Here is a 22096-nt window from a genome sequence, read left to right on the forward strand (position 1 = left end):
TGTTAAAGGAAATGAAGTTGTGATTACAGTCACATTTTGAACAACTTTCAAAACTTTGCTTGGAAGGAATCCTTGAGGTTTTCCTCCCTTTGCAAATTTTTATTACATAAAGAGTTAAGGTTTTCATAGCAGTAACCACAAAAGCATAAGAAAACTTGATTAGTGTTTGTGTATCATCTACCTATATGCTTTATTTGTGACAAGATGTTTTTGCATTTGTTTTTTGTTTGTGTTTGAGTGTGTAGATGTATACGCATATAACAATATAGGTATACAAATAGCCAGATCACTGTGACAAGAAATTCCCATCCATTGGGAACACATGGATGTGTGTTTCCCATTCATCTCCATGTGTTGTATATGCACGTAAATCAATTTGGCCACAAAAACCATCAGGTTTTTAAAAACTAGATACTGGTTGTACCAAGAGTTAGAAATAGATGAGCACTCTAGGTTTTTCCATAACAAACTTGTGATCAGGTAATCTGTAAAGTTAAAACAAGTGTCAGATGAAATTCTGACATAATAGACTATCATTTATTAGTAAGCAAGTATGTAATTCATAGAACTGCGTAATAAATAGGGTGACTGTCTCCCTTTGCCTAGAACTGTCCCAGTTTTGGCACTAAAATCCCAAGTCCAAGAAACATCCAAGTCTTGAGCAAACCAGGGTCTTTGGTTATTCTATATACAATCTTTTCTTTGTTCCCTAACCACTCTTCAGGGCACAGATTAGAGGACTGGCACCAGATTAGAGCGTTAGACTGCTGAAGAATTGACCACTCTGAATGAATGCTTTATATGAGGCCTATGAGAAAATTCTGAAGGAAGATGTTGTCAAGCTTATAGTTGGCATGTTGTGGACACAGCCCTCTGAACTACCAGCTGGACACAGAGACACTTAGGACTGGAGCCTCAGGTGCCATTATTAAGGGTAAATTTGAAAAATCTGCTAGAGTCCTTTTCATGCAAGAATGGAGTATCTCTAAAATATTTCAGCTTATCCACAAATCTTGAAAACCACCCATTTCATGGTGGAGAACTCATTTTGGCTCCTATTATATAATTAGTATTGATTGGCCATTACTTTAACCGAAGAAAGTCCCTTTCTAATACTCACTGTTCTATATTTTTAATGTAAAATTTTGTTCTCAATAGCTTTTGGGGTACAAGTGGTTTGTGGTTGCATGGATAAATTGTATAGTGGTGAAGTCTGAGATTTTACTGCACCTGTCGCCTGAGTAGTGTATATGGTACTCAATACACAGATTTTATCCCTCACTCCCCTCCTACCCTCTCCCTTCTTGAGTCTCCCAAGTACTCACTTACAATAATGGGTGAGGTAACTCAGGAATGAAAAACCCAACACCATATGTTCTCACTTATAAGTGGGAGATAAGCTATGGTTAGGCAAAGGCATACAGAGTGACATAATGGATTGCAAAAGACATTATTGCTGCAAAAGACATTATTTCATTCTTTTTGATGGCTAAGTGGTATTCCATGATGTATATATACCACATTTTCTTTACTCATTGGCTGTTGGGCCCTTGGTTGTTTTCATATCTTTACAATTGTGAATTATACTGTGATAAACATACAGGTGTCATTGCTGTATTTTGAAAAGCCTCTACTGTTGATCGCCAGGATAGTTAGTTGTAGCAGCCTCAGGTTTTCTGATTACACACCTGCTCATCACCACTAGAGTGTGGAGTAAAACTCACCCTATGCATTTATATAACACTGTGTATGATCAAATATTTTAGAGCTGAAATACCACATGCTTCAAAAATAAGGAAATCCATAGACTGAGAAACTTGGGACAATATACTCTCTAAGGACAGAAAATCTGAACTATTTGCTAACAAATTTTTCACAATGTCCAGGCTGTCTTATAACAATATCAAACTTCAACAGAAAGGAGGTCAAGTCAGTTTCTCTAGAAATAATAAGATTAAAGTAAACTCATGACATTCTAGCGAAATGTTGATCTACCAGAGTTAAGGTTTTGGGGAATGGGGCTTTGGAGAATGGGGCTTGAATTCTAGTCTTCCTTCTACCTCTTAGCAAGCTCATAATTTCAATAAGTCATTTCACCTTTTTCGAATTTTTGTCTCCTTTGTTGTAAAGAGTGGCTGATCTTCAAAGTCCCTTCTAGCTTTTTTATTATTATTATTATTATTATTATTATTATTATTGAGACAGTCTTGCTCTGTTACCCAGGCTAGAGTGTAGTGGCACAGTCTTGGCTCACTGCAACCTCCACCTCCCAGGTTCAAGCAATTCTCCTGCCTCAGCCTACCGAGTAGCTGGGACTACAGGTGTGTACCAGCATGCCCAGCTAATTTTTTTTTTAGTAGAGACAGGGTTTCACCATGTTGTCCAGGTTGGTCTTGAACTCCTGAACTCAGGTGATCCACCTGCCTTGGCCTCCCAAAGTGCTGGGATTACAAGCATGAGCCACCATGCTCAGCCTTCTAGCTCTTTAAAGTGTCCAAAATGTATATTATAATTCCAGGTATACCAATTTTTTACTTTAAGTTTGAGAGAGATAATTAGCTTTTCCTGTGTTTTGCCAGCATTAAGTAGAAATTTGGCGAATATTTACACTGCTAGTTCTTCAACCATTCTCTTTGACTTTGGAAATGCTAGATGATTTCTCTGAATCAGAGAATATAACCATGAACACAGTGGTGCTTTGCAGCATCGTTTAAGTGTCTAAGTCTTTTGATGCTTAACAATAGGGAGCATAGGCTGGACCCGGTGGCTCATGCCTGTAATCCCAGCATTATGGGAGGCCAAGGCAGGTGGATCACCTGAGGTCAGGAGTTTGTGACCAGCCTGGCCAACATAGTGAAACCCCTTCTCCACTAAAAAATACTAAAAATTAGCTTGGCATGGTGGTGGGTGCCTGTAATCCCAGCTACTGGGGAGGCTGAGGCAGAAGAATCACTTGAACCCAGAAGGCGGAGGTTGCAATGAGCCAAGATGGCACCACTACACTCCAGCCTGGGCAACAAGAGTGAAACTGTCTCATAAGAAAAAAAAAAAGAATAGGGAGCATATTGTGACCACTGAAGGAGCTTCGTACAAACATTCTGAGTGTGTGTTTACTTCATATTCAAAGACAATGCCCTAAATAGTCATTCCCTAGGAATGCAGAACTTTCAGCTTTGGCATTAAATTTCTCTAAATGGAATTTGCTGTACAGATAAAGCACAAAACACAGCAAGCTTTGACTGTGAGGACATTTCCTTTGATAAAACACACTCAAAAAAGTCAATGAGAATGATATTAATAGTCCCGTGTTTATGTGAGAGCAATGATTTTTATAATGTGAGGTGAAGATACCCAAACCAATTCTCTAGAATATTTTAGCTGAATTTTCAAACTGGTGTGCTGCCTTAATCTGACATCTAAATCAAGTGATGCTATACACTTCAGGGCACAAATTAGAGGACTGGCACCAGACTACAGCAGTTAGACTGCCGGAGAATCGATACAGGCCATTTAAGCATCAGGACTGCCTATGTTTCATTTTTGACACTGGAGTTTATGCTTATTGAGTGGGGGAGCTTTAACTCTATGGTGACAATAAACTCATTAGAAAGTGTCAGCTGGGATTATAACACATGTTAAATAAATACCACCAGTGCTGACACACAGTCTTCATTACTTCTTTCCTAGGGTATCTGGATATAAAAGGAGACTAAGCAGTTTTGAGTATAGTGGGATTTAAAAACAATTTTTCTCTCTCATAGACTTGCCACAAGTGCTTGAATCCCATTATTGGGAAGGAATGCCTACGAGCAGAAGACTTTTCTTTTTTTCTAGGAACTTCTAACTAAATGATATGCCAGCTAACACTGTTAAGAGGATTAGCTCAGTGTGGGCTTGTTAGAATGAAACTCTAATTAGGTATCTGGGAATCCTGTGTTAGACGAACGATCATACTGATAAGTTATTTTAAGGAAATATGGTCTCTTCAGAATATGTTCTCCAAAATCACATGAATTTTAAAGGCAATAGATTGACATAACCATTGGCAAGACTATGATGAATGGAGTCAGATGAAGCAAAATGCTGGGTAGCAGGACCTTGAGAAATGCCCTTTATAAAATGTACTTGTACTTGTGCTTCTTCTAATCAATGGCTCAGCTCTGCCTCCATCTCAAGTTCTCAGTCCCAGACCTTGCTTTCCTGAACTACATCTTTTTGATCCATAAGCAGAACAGGATCACTGCACAGGAAAGCAGTTGGGGCCAGAGATGAGCTTTGTCTGCCACACTGCCTGCTCTAGTGTTGAGTGTTTACTCAGCAGCTGTGTTCCTGCAGTCAACTGAGAATTCATCAAAGCTTTGCTTTCAGCTCTTCTCTGGGTCCAAATGAGTATAACTCCCCCTTCTGAGTAGAAATTCTTTTTAAATGTCATTGGTTAACTTTTAAATAGTTTTTCTTTTCTTTTCTTTTCTTTTTTTTTTTTTTTTTGAGGAAGTCTCACTCTTTCACCCAGGCTGCAATGCAATGGCACAATCTTGGCTCACTGCAACCTCTGCCTCCTGGGTTCAAGCAATTCTCCTGCCTCAGCCCCCTGAGTAGCTGGGATTACAGGTGCAGGCCACCACGCCCAGCAAATTTTTGTATTTTTAGTAAATACGGGGTTTCACCATGTTGGCCAGGCTGGTCTCAAACTCTTGACCTCAGGCAATCCACCTACCTCGGCCTCCCAAAGTGCTGGGATTACAGGCGTGAGCCACTGCACCCGACCAACTTTTAAATAGCTTTAAACTGTGACCCAGATTACCTTATGTGTTCCATCATTACTGGGTGGGGGCTCTTCATCTGCCCCTTCCAGCCAGTTATCCTCTCCTGTCTTTTTTTTTTTTTTTTTTTTTTTTGGAGATGGAGTCTTGCTTTGTTGTCCAGGCTGGAGTGTAGTGACACGATCTCAGGTCACTGCAACCTCCGTATCCCGGGTTCAAGCAATTCTCCCTGCCTCAGCCTCCTGAGTAGCTGGGATTACAGGCGCCTGCCACCACACCCAGCTAATTTTTTTGTAACTGTAGTAGAGACTGGGTTTTGCCATGTTGGCCAGGCTGGTCTCAAACTCCTGACCTCAGGTGATCTGCCCACCTCGGCCTCCCAAAGTCTCCTGCCTTTGAACAATGTATTTGCTGAGAATTTTCCAAGAATTGATGTTCATTATATAAAATATATCTCACAACAGATAACAAAAGAATTTTTATAACTATCATTGATCCTGTAGATGTCTTCTTCTAGTTCACGCACGTAATGGGTCATAGAATTCTTGCAGGATCCACAGTTTACGGGCCCACTGTATCATGTATTTCCTAAGACAAATTGGAAAGCTGGGTCGTTAGGACCAAGGCAAGTTGTTTAATCACCCAAATTACTCTCCTGCAACCAACTCATTGTCAAGAACCTAGTAGGTGTGCCCTGCTGGCCTAGAGAATGCAAATGCTGAGCCCTGGGCTCTCAGCCTGACCACGGAGAAACAAGTTAATGCACTCTTCTGGGAATGGTGCATCTGAAAACTTACAAATATTTAACTGTCTCCAATAATGAATTGACCTGGAACAATTCCTTATTCAATAAAAAAAGTGCTGAGTTTTAATGAAAAATAATGAAGCCATCTACTAAAATGTTAATCCATGCAAAGCACCTGGAAGAGGGCCCGGCACGTAGTAAGTGCCTGTACTTATTCTCCACTTGACCCCTTAGCAAGACTCCCTCCCCCGCCAGTCATTCTCCCATCTTCTCTGGCCTGCTGTCTTCCCAGAAAATAGGACTTCTACATAGGACTACATCACCCAAATTCCCTTGCGAGCCAGCTTCACTTTGGGGCCAGCCAATGGGAGGAAGTGTCAGGGAACCAGTAGGCGGGAGAAGAAAGGGTAGGGAATTTCCTTCCTGCCCCCTCCGAGTTTTGCCTCCCTCACTGGCAGCAACCCAGCGCTTCCATTGCTGACCTCTACCGACCTCTACCTGTGGTCCTTCCTCTACTGCAGCAGAGACACTGTTTTCTTCCTTTGTTCTTCCAACCCCATGTAAGTTAATGCCTTGCCTCTCTTGCTGGTACCTGGGTGCTTCAACATGCCATTTTTTGGTTCCTTAATGCTGCCCAAATCTCTGTAAGTAGGCCCTTCACTAAAGACTATTAACTTACATCAGTGGTTCTCAACCCTTGCTGCACGTGACCACCAAGGGAGCTTTTGAAAACTACCGGTGCCTGGGCTGGCATTCCCAGAGATGGGAATGCCATCTCTGGCTGGGGTGGGTTCTGGCCGCTGGTGTTGTCTAAGAGCTTTGTAAGTAATGAAGCCAGAGTTAAGAGCCACTTACTGAAATCACCTGAGTGAATTCCAGCCTCCTGCCAAGCCCCTGACTGATAGAGCGCTCAGTGAATGTTACCTGTTGTCGTTGCCATTACAACAACTACTACTGCCACTTTTATTTCTACTGTGCTAATATTAATAGTTTTCCCCAGTTTACAGAGAAGGAAACTTACACAGAGGTTAAGTAATTTTCTGAAAATAACATAAGTTAGAGTTCAATTTATTTGGCTGAAAAGCTCATGTTCTTTATGCTTTTTTTACTATGATATCTTGCAAAGGTCAGGTCTTCTCGAATTTTAAGGTGCATATGAAACACTTGGGGATCCTGTTTAAATGGACCTTTTGATGCAGGAGTTCTGAGGCCTGAGATTCTGCTTTTCTGACAGCCTCCCAGGTGTCGCCAATGCTGCTGGTTCAATGACCATCCTTTGAGTATCAAAGGTGTAAACAATTAGCCACTCTGTTTTTTTCAAACCTTCAAAAATTCCTCCGCTATCCTCATCATTTTCACCTGATGATCTTGCGTCCTTCCTTATTGAAAGAGGTTTCCAAAGAGATTCTGCCAGACTCACACCGTTACATCTACGCACTTTCCCACATTTCCTACATACTCTGCCTTCCTGCCCATAGCCATAGATGAAATATTTGTACTCACATCCAGTGCCATTCCATCCATTGCAACGGATCCCATCTGCTCTTGCTCACCCGAGTATTTCTTCATGAATGCGCTCCAGTTTTGCATCATTTTTTCCTCCATCCTGAATTGTTTGCATTAGCATAACATGCAAATATCATTTTAAAAAATTTTAAAAACAAAAAACTTAGTTTGAATCCATCCCCTCACCACCAACTTCCACTCCAGTTTTTGTACTTATTTTCAAACAAATTACTCAAGTTTTTTTTTACTTGGTCTCCAATTGTGTTTTTCTCATTGTGAGACCCACTCCACCTTAATCAGCCCTCATCAAGGTCATCAATGTGATTCATGTTGCTAAATCCATTGGGCGTTTCCAGTCTTCACCTTTTCATTAGCATTTGGTACTTTTATAACTCCCTCCCCCTTGATACGGCTTCTGTACCTTGGTCTTTAGAACACCACATTCTCTTGTTTTTTCTTCCAGCTCACTAACAACTCCTCTGCCTTCCTCACCGGTTCTTCCTCTTATCTCTAACCTCTTTGGCAAGCTCCAGGACTCAATCTTTGGTTCTCTTTTCTATGTACATTTACTTTTTTGATGACATCCTATAGCAGCATAGCTTTAAATAGCATACATATGCCAGACTTATACCTCCATCTCAGATCTTTCCAAACTCATAAATCTAGCATCCTATGCAACATCTCCACTGGAATATCTAATGGACATTTGAAACATAACATGTTCAAGACTGGACTTCTGATATTCTTTCCTAAATTTATTTCACTTGGAGTTTTCCCCATCTCAGTTGATGCAACTCCATCCATCCTGTTGCTCAGGCCAAAAATCTTGAAGTCATCCTTGACTTACCTCTTTTTTTCATACCTCATGTCCAAGCTAACATGCATTCCTATTGACTTTTCAAAATATATCCAGAATGTCACACTTCTTACCACCTCTACTACTAGTACTACTACTACTAACAACAACAACAACAACAACAACAACAACTACTACTACTACTACTACTACTGCTACTACCCTTTACTGAGCTCCTTGCTTGGATTTATTGCAATAGTCTCTGAAACAATTTCTTGATTCCATACTTGTTACCTAATGCAGTCTATTTTGAAAAAGCAGATAGAGTGGCCCTTTTAAAATGTGAGGTGGTTCTTATGGCTCCATTGTTTAATATCCTGTAAAAGCTTTCATTTCACTCAAAGAATAAGCCAAAGTTTTTATATCAGTTAAGGTTTTTATATGTAGACATAGCCCACCCCTCTTTTTACCCTTCCCAACTTTACTTCTCTGGCCTTGTATCCTGCTAATTTCCTGCTTGATCATTTCTCTCCAGGCATATTGGCTTCCATGATGCTCCTTGGAGTTTCCAGGCACGCTCTTGCCTTCTTGCCTTTGCACTGGGCTTCCCTTGTCCCTAGAATGCTGTTCTTTGAGTATCTGTGTGGATAGCTCTTATATTTCTTTCAAGCTCTTGTTCACATGTCACTTTCTCAGTGAGTCTTATCCTTATTACCCTATTTAAAATTGCAACTGTCCTTCATCCAGTACCTCTCTCTGGCTTCCCTGATTTCCATGACTCTGCTCAATTTTTTAATTTTTTTTTTTTGCAGTATGCAATCTTCTTATTTATTATGCTTGATACTTATTACCTGGAGTATAAGTTTTCAGCAGAACAAGGATGCTTGGTTTTGGTTTTCTAACATTTTTAAAGTACCTAAATGAGTGTCTAGCACATAAATTTACTCAAACAATTTGTTGAAAGAAATGAAGAACAATTGTTTTAGTTTTAAGATGACAGATTATAGAATACACTTAATCAAGAGCCGAGAGTATAAGTTTTCCAAGTGTGGTAACGAGACTCAGACATAACACACAAACAATAAAAACAAAAGTTTCACCTCTTTCTAGACCTCGAAAGAGATCTAGTCATTTCTTTGGACTCCTGGCTATTTAAAAGTGGGATCCATTGACATATGAAAAAAATTTCTAAGTTTTGCCCTTGTCTAATATCTCAAAGTAAACAACTATTTCCTTTTTTCTATGCTCAACAGCATTTGCCAGCATTTTATAGTATGAAAAAATGTCTCATGGCATGGAATTTAGGCTATTGACAGATTGTATAGGGGAATCTAGAGACGATGAGGTGATATTCAGCATTTCACTGCCCAGAGCCCTTGGGGTAATGTTCTCAAGAGAAATCAGTAATTGGAAGCCAACTAAATAGCTTTGTTTCCCTCAAATGTGAACCTGGTTACTTTATCAAGCAAACAGATGTTTATTGCTTTCAGGCAGAAAATAATAAGTCAGGCAGGTTTACAAGCCCCCTTTCCATCTTGAAAGCATTTTTGTCAGCTGCTTCATCCTCAGAGAAAATTACCAAATCAAACCTTGAAAAGTAGATGATTAGTGGGTGTCACATGCAACATCTCATTTCTCTTCTGGGTGGGGATATGGAGATGCTATTGACCTCCTACTTAGGAAAAAACACACGTTTGACAGTAGAGTTGTCCGAGGGCTTTTTCTTGGAGCATAAACACCATGTAACCATATGCTAATGGAGAAAAGCAAAGGAACCTGGCATGAGGCACTCGGGAAAGCTTAGATCATGGTTTATAAACAATGATAGAATAGCTGACACTTATTATGGGGGAGAGAAGAATCTCATGTCTTCTCCCCAAAAGTAATTTGGAACAAGCTGAATAGGGTCACCTGAAAAGCCTCTTCATCCTTTTTGATTATCCTAATCTTTCAAAAACCAGTTGCTACACCTCTCAGGAAAATCCAGGGAAGAACAATGATGGTTATGATAAATGGTGAGAGTCTTTAAAAGTCCAAATGCCAAGTTCAGAGAGCATTCAGTAAGGTTCTCCAAACACAGAGGGATACCTGTGAATTTTCTACCTTTCAATCATTGTAATAAAGATTTTAAAAATACCTGCAGTGACTGTGAGAGACAGAGAGTTGCAAGGTCTTGTGTACCTTTCAAAGTCAGGAAAAGCCAAGACCAAAGGAGCCTGAGGAATCTTTATCTGCACCAGGGTGCAGACATTGGAAACAAATGGAATGGGAATCCAAGCGTGGCTTGCAGTTTGAATGAATATGTGTTCTACACACGTAATGGTGTTTTTGTATGGGTATACCACTAGATGAGGTCTATAGGAATTCTTCAAGCTAGTCTCAGAGTTGCATGAGAGCCAGCTACTAACAGTCAACTATGCTGCCTGCACCAGCTGTGCTGTCAGCAGAGTGAGGAGACTCATCCAGTGTTCCGTTTATGTGTTGGTTTAATTATCTGTCATTTCACATGCATGGAGTATCCTTCCCCCAACATAGGTAACCGCTTGAAGGTGATGGGAAAGCATGGTATTTGTAGATAGTCCTAGCTTTGTGTTTAGTAGCGCAGCAGAGAAGAAACTGTAGGGGAGAAGAAATCTTTTCTTATCCATTGCGTGGTTCATGGCTGAGACCCCTGTAAAGAAAGACAGATTAACAAGAGAAAAGCATACAAATTTAATATAAGTTGTACATGACACAGAAGCCTTCATAAGGAAATGAAGTCATGAAGAAATGGATAAACCTGTGTATTTTTATGCTAAGTCTGATGAAGAAGTGGCCTTGGAAAAGAAGCATGATTAGATAAAGGTGCATGATCTAGTGGTAATAAACTTGGGGAAACTTAGCAAGGCCTGTTTGTCCAGATTCTTCTCTGTGTCCCTATATCTTCAGAGATAAGGATATGCCTATCATCCAGGTATAGAGTAGGTGCCTCTGGAAAGAACCTGCTTTGGGAGAGAGGGACCAAGGAAAGATGAGAGTGGCCTTCGTTTTTCTGCTGTTATCTCAAATGGCAAAGTGCCATATATTGGAGTGGCATGCCCTGAACTCCATCATTAACTGTAAGTAAAGGGCCAGTCATTTAACATCTGAGTCTTATTTTCTTAATTCTGTTTGCAAAATGGGAAGTTAATCAAAATAATACCTTCAACACAGTGTAAGGATCCAGTGTTGAAAGTGATTGTAAATTCTACAAATGTTAGTTTCCCAAGTGACATGTAACTGTGTGGCTCACGGTGTAAGTCACTTAGTTATAGTTTTTCATCTGATTTTCTTGGTCTTTGCTGAACCGTCTCAATCATGTTTTTTTAAGAAATTGGGTTCTCATATGGGGAAGGAGGTCATGAGAAAATCAGACTGCACCTCTTTAGTACAGCCATTGTGTGCCTGTTGTCTCTGCTTATTTAAATATTTTACTTTCATGAACTTCTACAAAGTTCTACCAGGGCTACTTGGTACCTTCTTCTCCTCCTTACACCTCTGACTATGCAAATTGATGTCTCTGAATAGCATCAAGAATGGACATTTCATTCAGTTATTGCCTCTAGAGAAGTACACTTCTATAGATGTTTTAAAAGGCAATAGAATATTTCCATGGATTTAATACCTTGGGCTTCAATTATACATACATTTTTTTTCTTTTACAGTTCTCATTCATGCCCTTAATGACCAAAATACTATTTGCCACCTGCAGGAGTGATTATATTAGCAGAAGGGACATTAGAGACATTTGTAGAACCCAAAATGATGCCTTTCAGGAAGTATACATTCTCTTTACCAGGAGGAAGTTGCCACTGGTGTAGTGTATATAGATAAGACATTAGGAAAAGGATGTTAAAAATAGATGAGGCAAAAAATCAGATTACTTCTCCAGCAACCATTACCATAGAACCAACCACAAATTACCAAGGTCAGGGATAGGATATTAAATAGAAGCATACACAGAAAGAGAGGTGCAGAAGATATAGGTAAGTGGATACAGGCCAAGATCTTTCTTCTGAACAAGTTTCTTGTCAAAGTCTCACATCTTTTTAATGATTTCTTTTTTTCTGTCTTAGTACCGATTCTTTTAAGAAGGGCCGTAGTAGTTACAAAGTTATAATGATTTGCTGAAGTTTTCTTCAAGAAATAGTGCAGAAGACCATATTGGTGATTACAACTCCTTGTCATTAATAAGGAATATACCAATTCATCTTATAACACCTTTTTTTTTTTCCTGGACAGTCCTGTGGTCAGCCAGAACTTGCCATAAATAACTTGTATGGTTTTTGGTCATTTTTCCCAATACGATATAAAGGGCTTTTTAAAATATGAGACAGGGTCTGTCTCTCTGTCGCTCAGGCTGGAGCAACTGGCACAATCATAGCTCACTGCATTCTCAACCTCCTGGGCTCAAGCGATTCTCCCATCTCAGCCTTCCAAGTAGCTGAGACTACAGGTATATGTCACTATACCTGGCTAATTTTTGTATTTTAGGTGTTTCATCATGCTACCCAAGCTGATCTTGAACTCCTGAGCTCAAGCAATCCACCTACCTCGGCCTCCTAAAGTTCTGGGATTTACAGTTGTGAGCCATTGCACCTGGCCCATAATTTTAATAATGAACATTGTCCTAGATGCCGAAGAGTCAATAGTGGAATGCTGGAAATCTATAAAGTAACAGTAATAGTTTATATTTCTGCAGGATTACTTTCTAGAGCTCTGTAGAGTATCTTACCTAATCTTCCCTCCAAAAGCTGGATACAGTTGATACTAACCATTCCTTTTTATAGCTGAAAAAACTTGATTAATAGTGGCCTGCCTAAACATCTGAAAGCTCATTCTTTATCTGCCTTCACCTTTCTTATGTGATAACTTCTTTTTTAGGGAAAAAAAAATCTATAGAATGGAAAGTTTAATAAAGCAGCTTTTTATATCCCATTCTCTCACACGGGGTCTCTTTCAGTCTACCTTCCCTTTTTACACCTGTCACTGAAGTTCCTTCCCATTTTCACCTTTTCCTTCCCAATTTGAGGGCAAGGTTAGAAAGAAAGTAGAATAGGACAGCTTATGCTATAGCCATGAATAATAAGGTATTTCTGAGAGCTAATTAAACTAAAGAGCTTTTGCACAGCAAAAGGAACAGTCAGTGGAGTAAACAGACAACCCACAGAGTGGGAGAGAATCTTCACAATCTATATATCTGACAAAGAACTAATATCCAGAATTTACAACAAACTCAAATCAGTAAAGAAAAATAAGTAAGCCCATCCAAAAGTGGGCTAAGGACATGAATAGACAGTTCTCAAAAGAAAATATACAAATGGCGACAAACATGAAAAAAATGCTCAACATCACTAATGATCAGGGAAATGCAAGTCAAAACCACAATGCGATATCACCTTACTCCTGCAAGAATGGCCATAATCAAAAAATCAAAAACAGTAGATGTTGCCGTGGATGCAATGAACAGGGAACACTTCTACACTTCTGGTGGGAATGTAAACTAGTACAGCCACTATGAAAAACAGGGTAGAGATTCCTTACAGAACTAAAAGAACTACCACTTGATCCAGTAATTCGACTACTGGGTATCTACCCAGAGGAGAAGAAGTCATTATTTGAAAAAGATACATGCACATGCATGTTTATAGCGGCACAATTCACAATTGCAAAATCATGGAACCAACCCAAATGCCCATCAATCAATGAATAGATAAACTGTGGGGGTGTGTGTGTATATATATATGTGTGTGTGTGTACATATATATATACACATACATATATATACATATACATATATATACACATACATATATATACATATACATATATACACACACGTATATACATATATGTGTATATATGTTGGAATACTACACAGCCATAAAAAGGAATTAACAGCATTTGCAGTGACCTGGATGAGATTGGGTGAGACTACTATTCTAAGTGAAGTAATTCAGGAATGGAAAACCAAGCATCATATGTTCTCACTTTTATGTGAGAGCTAAGCTATGAGGACTCAAAGGCATAAAAATGATACAATGGACTTTGGGGACTTGGGGGGAAGGGTGGAAGGGGGGTGAGGAATAAAAGACTACAAATATGGTGCAGTGTATACTGCTCAGGTGATGGGTGCACCAAAATCTCACAAATAACCACTAAAGAACTTACATGACCAAATACCATCTGTACCCCAATAACTTATGTAAAAAACATCCCCTTAGAAAAGATATTTATTGGATTTTGTAAATCTGGGAAGAAATAGTTTTTAAGGAAAATTAACACTATCAATGTTGGCTAAAGAGAACATACAAAACTTAAATATATCAATAAACATGATAGGATGGGAAAATTTTGAAAAATATTATTCAAAGTTACTGCTGTTTAGACTTACAGATGAACTCTTTCAGTCTTTGGAGGATAGATAACAGAATATATATAGTGTCTTAAAATGCTGGGAAAAAAATAGAAGTGTGCCATTAATACTTGACCAAGTATCACACAAAAGGAAACTTCAGGCAAATCTCACTGAAGAACATTGATGCAACTGACCAAAGCCAACAGCAACGCGGAAGTTTCAAACAGTTTAACTTTTATGTGAATACCCAAGTTATAAAAGCAAAAAGTTTTATTATTATAAAGAAATGCAAATCAAAACCACTATGAGATATCATCTCACACCAGTTAGAATGGCAATCATTCAAAAGTCAGGAAACAACAGGTGCTGGAGAGGATGTGGAGAAATAGGAACACTTTTACACTGTTGGTGGGACTGTAAACTAGTTCAACCACTGTGGAAGTCAGTGTGGCGATTCCTCAGGGATCTAGAACTAGAAATACCATTTGACCCAGCCATCCCATTACTGGGTATATACCCAAATGACTATAAATCATGCTGCTATAAAGACACATGCACACGTATGTTTATTGCGGCATTATTCACAATAGCAAAGACTTGGAACCAACCCAAATGTCCAACAATGATAGACTGGATTAAGAAAATGTGGCACATATACACCATGGAATACTATGCAGCCATAAAAAATGATGAGTTCATATCCTTTGTAGGGACATGGATGAAATTGGAAACCATCATTCTCAGTAAACTATCGCAAGAACAAAAAACCAAACACTGCATATTCTCACTCATAGGTGGGAATTGAACAATGAGATCACATGGACACAGGAAGGGGAATATCATACTCTGGGGACTGTGGTGGGGAGGGGGGAGGGGGGAGGGATAGCATTGGGAGATATACCTAATGCTAGATGACGAGTTAGTGGGTGCAGCGCACCAGCATGGCACATGTATACATATGTAACTAACCTGCACAATGTGCACATGTACCCTAAAACTTAAAGTATAATAAAAAAAAAATTAAAAAAAAAAAAAACAAAAAACAAAAAACAAAAAAGCTTTTTATAATTCTAACTTCATAGAGTTGATCTATTATGTAGCCAATTTTTATGGACCATGAGGTTACTTTGATGTTAAGACAATATGAAGGAAAGGATCCTAGATCAGAATTGCCATCACAGAGCAGAGAAATTAAAAAAAAATCATAATTCAAACAGAAAAAGTAGTTGCCAATGGATCAAAGCTTTTCACAGTTTGCCTTATAATTCTTAGGTTAAACTGACCCAGAAGCCTATAAAAGAAAGCATAGGGATGGTTTGTCTGGTTAGTCAGCAAAACTTAGTAGTCCACCATCTCTAGCACAATATTTGTTCACTTTGGGAAGCTTTCATGTGTGACTTATTTTCACTCATTGGAGGCCTTGGTGTCCATTCTGCGGTTGCCACTGGGGACACTGTGGCAGGGGTTTTCCTTCACATTGTTGTTTGCAAAATGAATGACTGCCAACTTGCTTGAGGATGAGATTAAAAACTGATACATATTTTTTTTTTCTCCTGTAATGTACCATCCAAGTTATTTGGCTTCATAAGACAGTGGGGACTGTTCTCTCTTTCTTTAATTTCTGGACAAGGCAGTTTAACTCAGGATTAAACAAAATTAAACCATAAAATATTAAATTACAGGGCTGCTTGGTACAATTAATAGGTGAATATGCTCTTTGATTCTCTAACATGGAAACAGAGTGTGGCAGATTTCTAAAGTTTTGTCATAGAACTTTTTCTTCAAGGAGTACAACTGTTCAATAAAATATACTTTGGGAAACCCTAGACATATTCCAGTAAAAGTTAAGAACAGTAGAAGCATGTCGGGTATCCCTATTTTTAATCATTATTTCTGAAGGGCTGGTACAAGACAACAAAATAAGGAATTTAATGATTCGATGTTTTAAAAAAGAAGATAACATTTTCATTTGAAGATTGTGATTTTTCTCTTACAAAATACAATAGAATTAACTAAAACACTATTAAAATTTATTTTAAAAAATACAAAAGAACATTACTATAGCATACAACCTGTCCTAAAAAAAAAAGGTTACAAAGTAAAATAAAAACCTTAAAGCTCCCTTTCTGGCCTTCAGATGAGCACTTGTTTTAAAAGAGAAAAATGCAAAAATCAACTTTTGATTTGGTGAGAACTCTTGTTAAAAATTTCATAAAATGATTTTTCTTGTGTTCATGTACCCACTTGGTGAACTCTGTCATATCATGGACTTAAGTCTGCCAAGTTCAACATCCTACTTTTTATTAAAAATCTCTTTCTGGCTAAGAATAAATGCTTCTTAGACTTCTTCATTTTCATCACCAGCACTAGCAATGGTTTATTTCTCCCATAAGAGCCATTTTTCAAAAATATATGAAGTTTTTATCACTTAAGAACAGTTACTGCTCATGAAAGAGAAAGAAGAACAGAGCTAAGGTGAGCCACTTACAGGATGAGAAGAAGCCAGCTCACTGTTCATGAGTAGTGGTATTGGGAGAGGCCTCCACATATCAGGCCATTAGTTTGTACAATTAAAATCTATGCCACCACAAAACTACTCATCACTCTGTGGCGTGAACCCTTGAGGTTGCCTCCAAAGAATACAAACTGTGTTATTAAATCCCTGAATGCCAAGAGTCTACTGAACTACAAATAAATACAGTAATAATGCTTATCATCACCCAGAAGGTTAGGTTTATTATTTTTATATAGTCTTAAAACATTTCACTCTAGGCCACCTAGGATTAACTCATTTTAGCTAAAAATATCGCACAGGATGTATCGTTTTTGCCACCTATTAAAAAGTGTGTGTAATATCTGAAATTTGTGAGAGATTGTGTACTCTAATAACATAACATAAGTGCATTTGGCAATGAATAATGCATGGGCATCTTCAAAATAGTAGTGTGTGGCAGATTATGGATCATCTAACATTAAATAATTCATCTGCTTGACTGCCCTTACATCACAGGGTTATGAGTCTCATTTAACACATTAGGAAGCATAGACACTAAAAAGTTAACTGGCCTTTTTAGGGCTTTATGGGAAATTGTTGGGAGATGAGAATGAAAGACCAAAAATTCTTAGCTTCAAGCCATTTCCTCTGTTCTTTAGATTTTGGTTTTCTGATTAGAAAATTTTCTAATTTTAGCTGATTGAATATTCTTGACATACTATTGAGATATATTTAAAGCAGAAGCAATATGCAGACTTATATATAGAAGAATGTAGCAAATCATTTAAGGTCAGTCGAAGTGCCTGGAAGTTGCATGTAATTACTACATGAGGAAAGAGAATCTCTCTTAACCTTGGAGATCTTAACTGAGACCCAAAATACTGAAGCAAACCACCCATTGGAATTGAGTGCTTCGTTTATTTGGGAGGCAATTCAGAGTAAGCAGAATGAAGCCAATAGAAGGTGTTAATAATCAGCCTGTCACTGTAAGTCATTAGTTGCCAGGCCCACTAATAACTGCTCTACCCAAAGGTAAGAAAGCTTAGATATGTATTTACTAATTCCTGTTTTTCACTGTTGAAGATGTTCATAGAGCTTCTGTGCCCTGCTCCTCCCTGCCTGTCCTATTTGTGCTTAACATGTTCCAGTGGCCGGAAATTGCTCTCAGTCAGAGTGATGTGTAGATGAGAAGCTTTGTTTGATGTACGAACCTGCAGGTGTATATGGGAACAGTGAAAGCAGAGAGGATATATGTGGTCAGCAAAGGCATCAGCTACAATTCACCTCTGGTACTACCCACATTCACTCCTGTCCGAAGTTGAGTTAAATTTGTCTGATTAGAAATTCTTCAAAGTCATGGCCAGTCAAAAAATTTTTTGAAAGGCTCAGAAAAATGGTTAAAGTGATCATCTGTAGCCTACTGCTGCAGCTGGTTTCAAGATCATTATTTATATTGATCATCTTCCTCTGTCATGCTTTCTAGATTCCTCTCACTCTCAGCTGCTGTAGGCTTTCACCAGGGAGGTAACCTGTACTCTCATGTACGAAAATGCTCCCCCATTTTTTCATTTCAACCTTTGTCAAATTTAGTTACTGCAACTACCCATCCATCGCTATTACTGGGCATTGAGCACCAAGACACATTCCTATTAAATCCTCTGATTTTTTCCTCTTGCCCTCATTATATAGCAGCAACAATATCTTCTCATGATAGTCAGATACTTCAGTCAGTATAGTTATTTCTTTGCCCCTTGGTCTAGTCCCAAGGGACTAGGTGGTACCAGTAGCTTTGGGTTTAGTGAAACCCATATTCTGTCCCCCGGTATAAAATTTCCTTTCCAGCAATAGTACTTACAATCCATCAGAGCCTGATGTAAAGATAGAAAGCACAAATTTCCCAAGTGGGCCACTGAAAACAATGGTAAGAATAGCCACTTCTTACCTAACCCTTTGTTTCATGATCTCATTTTCTATCTGTAATCAACATAGGCCATGTAACGCTTATCGATTCAAAGTGTATTCTCTATTTCGAAGGATAGCACCCTAACTATGCATGCTGTCATACCCAAGTTGGATGGCTATAAAAAGCCGTCTCAACATTCTGTCAGTCAGACCAGCAGCTTTGGGTGCTGCTGTTTATGGTAGAATCAGTGAACCCCACGATCTAGACTTACTATGTCACCACAGTATGGATCCTTTGAGTCTGAGGCAATATTACATTGGTAAGTCAGATATTTTGAGACTTTGGGTCGTTGTGCTAGCCATTCCACTTTGTTTCAAACCCATCGTAACTTGAATATATCATAAGTTGAAAATGCTTTCAATAGCTTACAGAATATCATAGTATAGTCCAGCCTATCTTAAACGTGCTCGGAACACATACATTAGTCTACAGTTGGGCAAAATCATCTAACACAAAGCCTATTTTCTAATGGAGTGTTGAATATCTCATGTAATTTATTGAATACTGTACTTAACGTGGAAAACAGAGTGGTTGTATGGGTACTCACCATTAATGTACACAGCTGAAAGCACACTGGGCCTGAAGAATGTTTGAAGAATTGGACTACAATCAATTGCTGGATGATGGGGAGGCTACAGCAACAGGGTTATTAATTTCTGTCTCTTCTGATGAGGCTCAAGAATAGCTGGTAGAAGGCACTGGTGCATGGACACTTAATGGTTTAGCAGGCATAGTGTTAGTCAAGAAGATATCAAGTATTGTTTACCCTCGTGAGTGGCTGGCTGCCTGGGAGCTGTGGCTCACTGCTACCACTGCCCAACATCAAGAGAAAGTATCATACTGCATATGCTAGCTCTAAAAAAAGATCAAAATTCAAATTTCTATGTACGATTTTTACTGAATGTATGTTCCTTTCACACCATGGTAAAGTTGAAAAATTATAAGTTGATCTATCATAAGTAAAAAAAAAAAGGCCATTCCACTTGGGGTGAGATGATATCTCATTGTGGTTTTTATTTGTATTTCCCTGAGGTTTAGTGATATTGAGTATTTTTTAATACAGTTATTGGCCATTTGTATGTCTTCTTTTGAGAAATGTTTATTCATGACCTTAGCCTACTTTTAAATGGAATTATTTGTTTTTGTTGTTGTTGAGTTGTTTGAGTTCCTTGTATATTCTGGATATTAGACCCCTGCTGAATGCATACTTTGCAAATATTTTCTGCAATTTAACAGGCTGGCTCTTCAGTTTTGATTGTTTCCTATGTTGTGCAGAAGTATTTTAGTTTAATATAGTCTCATTTATCTATTTCTGTTTTTTTGTTTTCTGGGCCTTTAAGGTCTAATCCATAAAATATTTGCTTAGACCAATGTCCTGAGGCATTTCCTCTATGTTTTCTTCTAGTGGTTTTATAGTTTTGGGTCTTTCATTTAAGTCTTCAATCCATCTTGAGTTGATTTTTGTATATGGTGAGAGATAGAAATCCAATTTCATTGTTCTGCATATGGATATCCAGTTTTCCCAGCACCATTTACTGAAAACAGAGTTCTTTTCCTAGTATGTTCTTGTTGTCTTTGTAAAAAAAAAAATTAGTTGGCTGTAAATACATGGATTTATTTTGGAGTTCTCTATTCTGTTCCATTAGTTTGTGTGTCTGTTTTTATACCAATTACATGCTGTTGTGGTTACTATAATTTTGTAGTATATTTTGATGTCAGGTAGTATAATGCCTCCAACTTTGTTCTTTGTGCTGAAGATAGCTTTGACTATTCAGCCTCTTTTTTTGTTTCCATGTGAATTTTAGGATTGTTTTTCCTATTTCTGTGAAAAATGACATGGGTATTTTGATAGGGCGTGCATTGAATATGTAGATTGCTTTAGGTAGTATGGTCATTTCCATTTGTGTCCTCTTCAGTGTCTTTCTTCAGTGCTTTGTAGTTTTTCTTGTAGCGGTCTTTCGCCTTCTTGGTTAAATTTATTCATAGGTATTTTATTTTGGTAGCTATTGTAAATGGAATTACCTTCTTGATTTCTTTCTCAGATAGTTCATTATTGGTGTTATAAATACTACTGATTTTTGTATGTCGATTTTGTGTCCTGCAACTTTACTAAACTTTTTTTTTTTTTATCAATTCTAAGTTTTTTGGTGAGGTCCTTAGGTTTTCTAGATATGGGATCATGCCATCTGCAAAGATGGACAATTTGACATCTTCTTTTCCAAGGTGGATGCTATTTAAGTGTTTATTTATTTAGCCTGATTACTCTGCCTGGGATTACCAGTACTATATTGACTAGGAATGGTGAAAGTGGACATCCTTGTCTTGTTCCGGTCCTTAGAAGAAAATCTTTTCTGCTTTTCCCCATTTAGTATGATGTTAGCTGTGAGTTTATCATATATGGCCTTTATTATATTGAGATATGTTCCTTCTATGCCTTGTTTGTTGAGAGTTTTCATCATTAAAGAATGTTAAATTTTATCAAACGCTTTTTCTGTATCTATTGAGATGATATGGTTCTTGTCCTTCATTATGTTGATGTGATGTTTTACCTTTATTGATATGTATATGTTGAACTATCCTTATATCTCTGGCAAAAATCCCACTTAATCATGGTGTATTAGCTGTTTGATGTGCTGTTGGATTTGTTTTGCTAGTATTTTGTTGAGGATTTTTACATGTATGTTCATCAAACATATTGATTTCAGTTTTATTATTGTTGCATCCTTGTCTTGTTTTAATATCAAGGTAATTCTGGCCTCATAGAATTAATTAGAGAGAATTTTCTGTGCTTCAATTTTTTGAAATAGTTTGAAGAGAATTGGTATTAGTTTTTTGTAAATTTGGTAGAATTCTGCAGTGGAGCCATCTGCTCCTGACTTTTCTTTGTTGGCAGAGACTTTATTACTGAGTCAATTTCATCATTAGTCTGTTCAGGTTTACTGTTTCTTCTCGATTCAATCTTGGTAGGTGTATATATCCAGAAATTTGTCTATTTCTTCTGGGTTTTCAAGTTTGTTAGTGAATAGTTGTTCATAATATACTCTCATCTTTTATATTTCTGTGGTATCACTTATATGTCTTGGTTTTTATTTCTGATTTTATTTGGATTTTCTTTTTTCTTGGTTGGTGTAGCTAGTGCTTTATCAATTTTTGCTTTTTTCCCAAAAAGCCAGCTCTTTGTTTCATTGGCTCCTTGTAGTTATTTTAGTCTCTATTTTGTGTAGTTCTGCTCTGATCTTTCTTCTTTTCTTCTATTAACTTTCGATTTTGTTTGATTTTGCATTTTTTTTGTAATTTTTTGAGACTTGTTTTGTGTCCCAGCATATGGTCTATCCTGGAGAATGTCCCATTTGCTGGTCAGAAGAATTTGTATTCTATAGCTATTATACAAAATGTTCTATAAATATCTGTTAGCTCTATTTGGTCTACAGTGCAATTTAAATCCTATGCTAT

General features: G+C 38.0%; 1 long non-coding RNA gene across 2 annotated transcripts in view; it reads left to right on the top strand.

Annotated features, from left to right (window-relative positions):
* Positions 1–5806: 5806 nt before the first annotated feature.
* LOC117981377 (uncharacterized) overlaps positions 5807–22096 on the top strand; it is a 128392-nt gene continuing 112102 nt past the window's right edge. Inside the window, exon 1 of one of the 2 annotated variants that reach the window (XR_010113126.1) lies at positions 5807–6068. This is a non-coding gene — a long non-coding RNA (uncharacterized LOC117981377). The remainder of the gene's footprint in view (positions 6069–22096) is intronic. The other variant, XR_004672861.3, reaches the window with a different exon arrangement.

The sequence above is a fragment of the Pan paniscus genome, chromosome 7, assembly GCF_029289425.2.
Source record: "Pan paniscus chromosome 7, NHGRI_mPanPan1-v2.0_pri, whole genome shotgun sequence".
NCBI lineage: Eukaryota > Metazoa > Chordata > Mammalia > Primates > Hominidae > Pan > Pan paniscus.